The sequence below is a fragment of the Artemia sp. Qi Xiang Cuo genome, chromosome 20, assembly GCF_049724085.1.
Source record: "Artemia sp. Qi Xiang Cuo chromosome 20, ASM4972408v1, whole genome shotgun sequence".
Classification (NCBI taxonomy): Eukaryota; Metazoa; Arthropoda; class Branchiopoda; order Anostraca; family Artemiidae; genus Artemia; species Artemia sp. Qi Xiang Cuo.
Window position 1 is genome coordinate 33692553 of NC_142813.1, and position 10100 is coordinate 33702652.

A 10100-nucleotide genomic window follows, 5' to 3' on the forward strand; every position below is an offset into this window, starting at 1 on the left:
TCTCCTCCCCACATTCCCCTTAGAACCAACTAATTAATTCCCCTTTCTTAAATCAATAATTCCCCCTAGAAACAACAAATTAATTCCCCTTTCGTGAATCAATAATTCCCCTTAGAAACAACAAATTAATTCCCCTTTCTTGAATCAATAATTCTCCTTAGAAACAACAAATTAATTCCCCTTTCGTGTCAATCAATCAACCATGACATCATCTGTCACGTGTGATCTAAACTTTGCCTCGGAAACAATTCTGGTCGAACTCCAAAGATATTAATTAACTTCCGGAAACAATTTGATTAATGACTGTCAGCACAGGTGTTCCAAATTCCCGATCGATTACGCAATCAATTTCTCAGAAATCCATCTCCCCTAGGGACTCTATGCCCAAATATGGTGTAGGGTCACGAGTATAAGATAGCCTTCTACTGTCAGGCCAATGGTGTTTAAGAAATTATCTTCTGATTTAGTTTTACACCTCCTCAGTTTTCCCTGAAAAATAAAACTTAATACCCTATTCAGTTCCTAAGATATTGTATCTATACTACTTCGACAACTTGGATGTGTTTCAACCCTTTTGATTTAGTTCCTCAGTAATAACAGAAGTAGTAATACAAGTAGCCCTGAAAGTTTAAGCTTAATACGCTCAGCCGTTTATGAGATGTTGCTGATACTTCCGTATTGACAACCAGTATGCATATCGTGCCTTTTGATTTAGCTTCAAAGCGAAGTAAGCTTTCCCTGAAAGTTTCTGCTTTATTTTGGCAAACATTATGCACATTGTTTGTTTTGTTTTAGTTCACCTTCCCTCTTAATATTCCAAAAGTATCACCTTAATACCCTTAGCCTCAGAGAAAGTTGTAGTCGTAGCAGTAGTACCGAAGATAATGCTATGTGCCCTTTTGACGGCCAGCATCCATGTAGAATGTTCTGGTTTAGTTGAAAATGCCCTTAAACAATCTCTGAAACTTTCACCTTGATGTCATTTGCCTCAATAGTAGCGGAAATCGTAGTGCAAGTATTGGTAGTAATATTAGTAGTAAGCATGTCTTTTGGTTATTTCAAATCCCCCGTAAACGTACCCTGAAATTTCCAACTGAATGTTCTAGTCTGTTCCTGAGATGTTGCTGATGTAACTTTTGGACGATATATATATATATATATATATATATATATATATATATATATATATATATATATATATATATATATATATATATATATATATATATATATATATATATATATATATATATATATATATATATATATATATATATATATATATATATATATATATATATATATATATATATATATATATATATATATATATATATATATATATATATATATATATATATATATATATATATGTATATATCTATATATATATATATATATATATATATATATATATATATATATATATATATATATATATATATATATATATATATATATATATATATATATATATATATATATATATATATATATATATATATATATATATATATATATATATATATATATATATATATATATATATATATATATATATATATATATATATATATATATATATATATATATATATATATATATATATATATATATATATATATATATATATATATATATATATATATATATATATATATATATATATATATTTAGTGTGTTTTGATTTAGTTCAACATCCCCTAAATATTCCCTGAAAGCCTCACCTCAAAACCTTTAGCTTCAGTAGTAACAATAGTTGTAGTAGTGGCGATAGCATTAATAGCAGTAAGCACATAACAAATTTTTTTTTTCAACATTTCTCTCGACATACGCTGGGAGTTCCAACTTAACCACTCTAAATAGTTCCTGGACACTGCTGATGCGCCGTTTTGACAACCTGCATGCACATATTCTGTTTTGATGTATTTGATCATCCTCTCAAAATTACCTGAAAATTGTACCTTAATAACCTTAGCTTCAGCAGTAAAAGTAGTAGCAGTAATAATAGCCCAGGATTGCACAAAGCCTCCATTGATACTGGAGGTCCCAAGGACTTCTTGCTGTTCGGTTCTAAGCCAGCTTAAGTTCTTCAATGTACACTTGAAAAGATGTGCTGGTCCCCGTCCTGTTCTGAAATCCGGGACCACTGCTTTTCCTGAGGTCAAAGTAATTTCAATCTTTTATAGAATATGAAAATTGGAACTTGGAATTTTACGACGTTAAAAAATAACTATCGTATCGACATTTGCCTGAAGAATTCAGACAATTCGAGTTCCAGAAACTCATATATAAGGGGTAGGAAGAATGAAACTAGGTGATATAGAATTTATTTACTCAGGCAGGAAGGATGTGATATATAGACAGGGAGTAGTGCTCATGATGAATAAGGAAGCTGCTAAGTCTAGTTTAGGCTGGGAAGGTATCAACAACAGAATACTAATCGCTCATTTTATGACTAAAAAGTTCAAGGTATCAGTTATAATAGTATATGCCCCTTTAGGAGCGACCGACGCAGATACTTGTGACTCAGATGAATTTTACTTACAGTTATGGGAGGAAATAGACTGGGTCCCAGGTAGACATTAAATAAAAAAACAAGATTTTTAACTGAAAGTAAGGAGCGACATTCAAACTTAAAACGAAAAGAAATTATTCCGTATATGAAAGGAGCTGTCCCCTCCTCTACGCCTCGCTCTTTACGCTAAAGTTTTTTATTGTTTTAAAAAGTAGAGTTCTGAAAAAGAGTCAAACCTTAGCGTAAAGAGCGAGGTGTTGAGGAGGGGAAAGCCCCTTTCATATACGGAATAATTTGTGTTCGTTTTAAGTTTTAATGTCGCTTTTTTCTTTTGGTTAATAAATACTTTTTTTTTATTTAATTAATTAAAAAACTTTTTACACAAAATAAGTTTTTCAAAAAAAGTAAATAAATCCATTAAACCAAAAATGAGCAAAAATAAAATAAAATAATCTACCAAGCGTGAAACTACCACAAACCAGCATCGATAAATAAATGAAACCCAAAACTAACAGAAATTACAATAAATAACCGAGTCAAACTCAAAACGAGCAGAAATTAACACGAGTAGGGCTCAAAACCACTATGCCTTCCCATGGCCAGAACATAATTTGAACTTTACTGAAAAAATAAAAATGTTTTTACTTTCATAACTTTAATAAATCAAATAATATTAACTTTTTGATTACTAAATATCAGTATATGTATATTAAACTGACAATTCAAATTCATTTGCATTTTTTTCAGTAAAGTGCAAATTACGTTCTGGCCTCGGGAAGGCATAGAGCCCTTTTGAAGTTTCTGCGACAAAACTTTCTATAAAAGCCTTATATACCCCAGGGCATAACTTACAACCTTTGCCCTGAGGGTTGTGGGGAGGGGGTTGGAGGGTTGTCATCCTCAAAGACCTAATTTTCAGAACTTTCAACTACGTTGAACAAAATAAATATCTCAAAAATTTGATTGGATGTGTTTGGGAAAATGGTGGGCATAGAGAGGGGGGTTAGTTGCTCTTCAATCACTTTGACTATTAAAAAGGGCTTTACCCCTTTCAGTTTCAAGTCGAATGAACCCTTTTTGAAGTTTCTACGACAACGTCTTCGATCAAATACCCTGGTGTAAAGGAAAAAATAATAAATAATACATTGTGCCACATCGTTTTATATGCCCCCAGGAATAACTTAAAATCCTTTCCCTAAGGGCTGTGGGGGGGAAGTTGTCATCCACAAATACATAATTTTCATCAGAACTTTCAACTACGTTGAAAAAAAAGGCTATCTCAAAATTTTAAGTGTATGTGTTTGGGGAAAGGGTGGGCGTGAGAGGAGACTTAGTTGCCTTCCAATCGCTTTCGATTAAAAAGGGCACTAGCCATTTAAATTTCCAATCGAATAAGCCCTTTTCCAAGTTTCTACGACAACTCCTTCGATACGAAGTGCACTGGTATGGAAGAAGAAAATAAATAAAACATTGTGCCAACATCGTTCTTTACTGAGGCAGCACTATTGCGCTGCCTTTGATTTCTGAATGTTTTTCAATGAATGTAGGTTTTGAATTTGGCTCACCGTGTATGAATAATTAAAACAAAATTTGCATATTAATTTTACCTTTTTTGGCTAAATGGCTTTCTCAAAATTATTCCGTATATGAAAGGGGCTGTCCCCTCCTCAGCAGCTCGCTCTTTACGCTTAATTTTTTTATTGTTTTAAAATGTGAGAAAGAATCAAATTGCTTTTGATAGAATAAATTGTTTAAAAAAGTGAGAAAGAATCAAAATTTAGCGTAAAAAGCAAGGCGCTGAGGAGGGGACAGCTTATTTCACATGCGGAATAATATCTATTTGGTTTAAGTTTTAATGTTACTTCTTACTTTCAGTTAAAAGAAACGTTTTTTTCAATTTCTGAGCGTTTTTGAATTAACGCAGATTTTGAATTTGGCTCACCATACATGAAAAGTTGAAACGAAATGTGCATATTAATTTTGACTTTTTTTTGGCTAAATGGTTATCGCAAAATTTTATCGGATGATTTTGAGAAAAAAAGGAGCGGGGAGTAAACACGAGACCTTGATCTTTCTTCTGGCAAAAAGTACAAAATTCCACATTTTTGCAGATAGGAGCTTGAAACCTCTACAGTAGGGTTCTCTGATACGTTGAATCTGTTGGTGTGGTTTCCATTAAGATTCTATATCTTTTAAGGGATGTTTCCCCCCTTTTTCGAAAATTAGGCAAATTTTCTCAGGTTTGTAACTTTTGATCGGTAAGATTAAACTTGATGAACTTTTATATTTTGAATCATCATAAACATTCGATTCTTTTGATGTATCTATTGAAATTAAAATTCCGTTTTTTAAAGTTTCGGTTACTTTTGAGTCGGGTCGCTCCTTCACCCCCTTCGCGGAAATTCTCTTCCCCCATAAGAAAAATCCTCCACGAAACGATCCTCCCATGTAGCCTCCACCCTCCCCCCCACTAGAAGAAATACCCCTGAAAACGTCTGTATACTTCCCAATAACCACTACCATATGCAAACAATGGGCAAAGTTCATAACTTGCAACCCCTCCCCCGGGGACTGTAGAGGATTAAGTCTTCCTCAAAGACATAGTTATTAGATTTTCCACTATGCTGAAAAAAATGGCAATATCAAAATTTTGATCCGGTGACTTTAGAACAATAGTGAGCGTGGAAAGGGGCCTAGTAGTCCTCCAGTTTTCTTGGTCACTTAAAAAGGGCACTAGAACTTTTAATTTCCGTTCGAATGAGCCCTCTCTTGGCATTCTAGGACAACTCGATCGTTACGATCACCCCTGGGAAAAGAAAAAAATAACAACAAATATACACGTATCCATGATCTTTCTTCTGGCAAAAAATCCAACACTCCACATTTTTGAAGATATGACCTTGAAGCCTCTACAGTAAGGTTTTCTGATACGCTGTATCTGATGGTGTTATTTTCATTAAGATTCTATGACTTTTATGGGCTGTTTCCCCCTTTTTTAGAAATAAGGCAAATTTTCTCAGGCTTGTAACTTTTGATGGGTAAGGTTACACTTCATGAAACTTATATATTTAAAATCAGCATAAAAATCTGATTCTTTTTATGTATCAATTGGTATCAACATTTCGTTTTTTAGAGTTTCGGTTACTATTCAGCTGGGTCGCTCCTTACTTACAGTTCTTTACCTCGGACTGTTTGATTATATTTTTTTATTAGGAGATTTTAACACCCAGCTTGGTAGAAATAGGTATAGATGGTATTCTAGCCCAGATAAATTTGGTTTAAGAAAAGAAAGTAGTAATAGCTACAGCCCGCTGCAATTTTGCAGGTATAACAATCAAGTTATAACTAAAACAGTGTTTGGTCATAGAATGGTCCATAAGCTAACGTGGTATTCGCTTGATGGTAAGACAGCAAACGTTCTGATTATGTTATTGTAAACCGAAGACTGGCAATGTCAATATAGGATACTAGGGTATATAGGAGTGCTGTTATTGATGTGAAAAGTAAAGATCACCATCTAGTAGCATCTAGGGTTTATTCAAAGCTAAAACACTATCATATTATGTATATACCATATTATATTATATACTATATGATGTTATTACTTAAGTCACACTAAATTAAAGGATAACATAAATGGCTCAAACTAGTAGGAATCTGGCCTCTATTCTTGTTCTAATGAAACCACAGACCAAAAGTATCATAGGCAGCGCGCTAGCGCTGCCCAAGTAAAGGAGGATGTGGCCACAATGTGTTTTTTTTTCTTTGAAAGGCACTTCGTATCGAAGGAGTTGTCGTAGAAACTTCGAAAAGGGCTCATTAGATTGGAAATTGGGGTGGCTAGTGCCCTGAGGGCATATAAGAACTATGTATTATTGCACTATTTACTATGTATTATTTTTTTCCTTTATAGCAGGGCACTTCCTATGGAAGGGGTCGTCGTAGAAACTTCAAAAGGGGCTCATTCGATTGGAAATTGAGAGTTCTAGTGCCCTTTTTAATAGTCGAAAGTGATTGGAAGGCGACTAACACCCATCTTACCCCCACCATTTCCCCAAACACATCCAATCAAAATTTTGAGGTAGCCATTTTGTTCAGCGTAGTTGATTTCCAGATAGAAAATATGTTTTTGAGAAGGACACTCCCCCACCACCCTCAGGGCAAGGGTTTTAAGTTATGCTTTGGGGGGATACAAGGTTTTAATAGAAGGCGTTGTTGTAGAAACTTCAAAACAGGCTCATTCGACTGGAAATTCGAAGGGCTAGTGCCCTTTTTAATAGTCAAAAGTGATCGGAGGGCAACTAGCCTCCCCCCCCACCCACGCCCATCATTCCCCCAAATACATCCAATCAAAATTTTGAGATAGCCATTTTGTTCAGCGTAGTTGATTTCCACATAGAAAATATGTTTTTGAGGAGGACACTCCCCCACAGCCCTCGGGTCAAGGGTTTTAAGTTATGCCCTGGGGGCATATAAGGTTTTTATAGAAGGGGTTGTCGTATAAACTTCAAAAAAGGCTCGTTCGATCGGAAATTCAAAGGGCTAGTGCACTTTTTAAAAGTCGAAAGTGATTCGAGGGCAACTAGCCCTCCCACCCCCCCCCCCACGCCCATCATTTCCCCAAACACATCCAATTAAAATTTTGAGATAGCCATTTTGTTCAGCGTAGTTGATTTCGACAGAGAAAATATGTTTTTGAGGAGGACAATCCCCCTCAACCCTCGGGCCAAGGGCTTTAAGTTATGCCCTGAGGGCATATAAGAACGATGTTGGCTCAATGCACTATTTATTATTTTTTTTTCCTTTGAGCTTGGCACTTCAAATGGAAGAAGTTGTCGTAGAAACTTCAAAAGGGGCTCATTCAATTGGAAATTGAGTTCTAGTGCCCTTTTTAATAGTCGAAAGTGATTGAAGGCCAACTAGCCCCCCGCCACGAATATCATTCCCCCAAACACATTCAATCAAAATTTTTAGATAGCCATTTTGTTCAGCGTAGTTAATTTCCAGATAGAAAATATGTTTTTGAGGAGGACACTCCCCCACAACCCTCAGGGCAGGGGTTTTAAGTTATGCCCTGGGGGCCTTAAAGGTTTTCTTTTATAGAAGGCGTTGCTGTAGAAACTTCAAAACAGGCTCATTCAATTGGAAATTCGAAAGGCTAGTAACCTTTTTAATACTCGAAAGTGATTGGAGGGCAACTAGCCCCCCCCCCAAGCCCATAATTCCCCCAAACACATCCAATCAAATTTTTTAGATACCCGTTTTGTTCAGCGTAGTTGATTTCCAGATAGAAAATATGTTTTTGAGGAGGATACTCCCCCACAACCCACAGGCCAAGGGTTTTAAGTTATGCCCTAGGGGCATATAAGATTTTATAGAAGGCGTTTTCCTAGAAACTTCTAAAAAAGGCTCATTCTATTGGAAATTCAAAGGGCTAGTGCCCTTTTCAATAGTCAAAACTGATTGGAGGGCAACTATCCCCCACGCCCGTCATTTCCCCAAAAACATCCAATCAAAATTTTGAGATAGCCATTTTGTTCAGCGTAGTTGATTTCCAGATAGAAAATATATTATTGAGGAGGACACTCCCCCACAGCCCTCAGGGCAAGGGTTTTAAGTTATTCCCTGGGGGTATATAGGTTTTTAAAGAAGGTGTTGTCGTAGAAACTTCAATAAAAGCTCATTGGATTGGAAATTCAGAGGGCTAGTGCCCTTTTTAATAGTCAAAAGTGATTGGAGGGCAACTAGCCCTTCCCCTTCTATGCCCATTATTCCCCCAAACACATCCAATAAAAATTTTGAGATATCCATTTTGTTCAGTGTAGTTGATTTCCAGATAGAAAACATATTTTTGAGGAGGACACTCCCCCACAACCCTCAGGGCAAAGATTATAAGTTATGCCCTGGGGGTATATACGTTTTTATTGAAATCTTTGTTGTAGAAACTTGAAAAACGGCTCATTCAATTTGAAATTCAAAGGGCTAGTACCCTTTTTAATACTCGAAAGTTATTTGAGGGCAACTAACCCCCCTCTCACGCCCACCTTTTCCCAAACATATCCAATCAAAATTTTTAGATACCCATTGTATTCAACGTAGTTGAATGGTTTGGAAATTAGGTCTTTAAGGATGACGACCCCTCCCTCCACAGCCCTCAGGGCAAGGGTTGTAAGTTATGCCCTTGGGCATATAAAGTTTTTATTGAAAGCGTTGTCGTAGAAACTTCAAAAGGGCTCATTCAATTGGAAATTGAAAGGGCCTGTGCCTTTAGTGATTGGATAGCGACTAACGCCCCTCTCATGCCCACCATTTTCCAAAACACATCCAATCAAAATTTTGAGATATCTATATTGTTCAACGTACTTGAACGTTCTGGAAATTAGGTCTTTTAGGATGATAACCCCCCTCAGAGCTTTCATTGCAAGGGTTGTAAGTTATGCCCTGGGGGCATATAAGGTTTATATAGAAAGTTGATGTATAAATCATAGTCACTGAGATCGCGCTGCCTAAGTAAAGAACGGGGACACTCGAGAACGCAACAAGAAACGGGGACTAAGTAAAGAGGAGGACACTCCCCCCAAACCTCAGGGCAAGGGTTTTAAGTTATCCCCGGGGGGCATATAAGAACTATGTTGGCACAGTGTATTATTTATTATTTTTTTCCTTTAGAGCAGGGCCCTTCGTATCGAAGAAGTTGTCGTAGAAACTTCGAAAAGCGCTCATTCAATTGGAAATTGGAGTGGCTTGCGCCCTTTTTAATAGTCGAAAGTGATTGGAAGGCGACAAACACCCCTCTCACGCCCACCATTTCTCCAAACACATCCAATCAAAATTTTGAGATAGACATGCTGTTTAACGTAGTTGAAAGTTCTAGAAATTTGGTCTTAGAGGATGACAACCACCCTAACAGATCTTAGGGTAAGGGTTGTAATTTATGCCCTTGGAGCATATAAGCTGTTTATAGAAAGCGTTGTCGTATCTAAAAGAGCTTATTTTATTGGAAATTGAAAGGCCTAGTGCCCTTTTTAATAGTCGAAAGTGATTGAAAAGCTTAAAATTTTTATACTAAAGATCAAAGTGGGTAAAATGTATTATTTTTTGTTGTTGTTGTTGTTGTTTAGACCAGGGCACTTCGTATCAAAGGAGTTGTCGCGGGAACTTTGATTGAAGGGCTTTTGAGGGCTCATTTGATTGAAAATAGAAAGGGCTGATGCACTTTTTAATAGTCGAGAGTGATTTGAGGGCAACTAATCCCTCATCCACTCCCACTCCCTCGCCAACCCTCCCATTTCTGCTCTTAAAATTTAACCAAATCAAAATAGCGTAAGTGTATCCAAGCTATCAAAGAAAGTAAACAGATTTTTTGCGAATGGTGTCAAGTTTTCCATTTTAGGTCAACTAGAGGAGGTATGAAACTAAATTAAACATTACTATTTGTGTCTATATTTTTAAAAGGGTGTATGTTGTTAAAAATTGCTGAAAATTTTTCTCCAGCATTCACATAGCATGCCAAACTATAAAGTCTTAAAAAACGAAAAGATTTAAAGTATTATTTTCTTTTTCCCAGAAAAGACTATGTCAA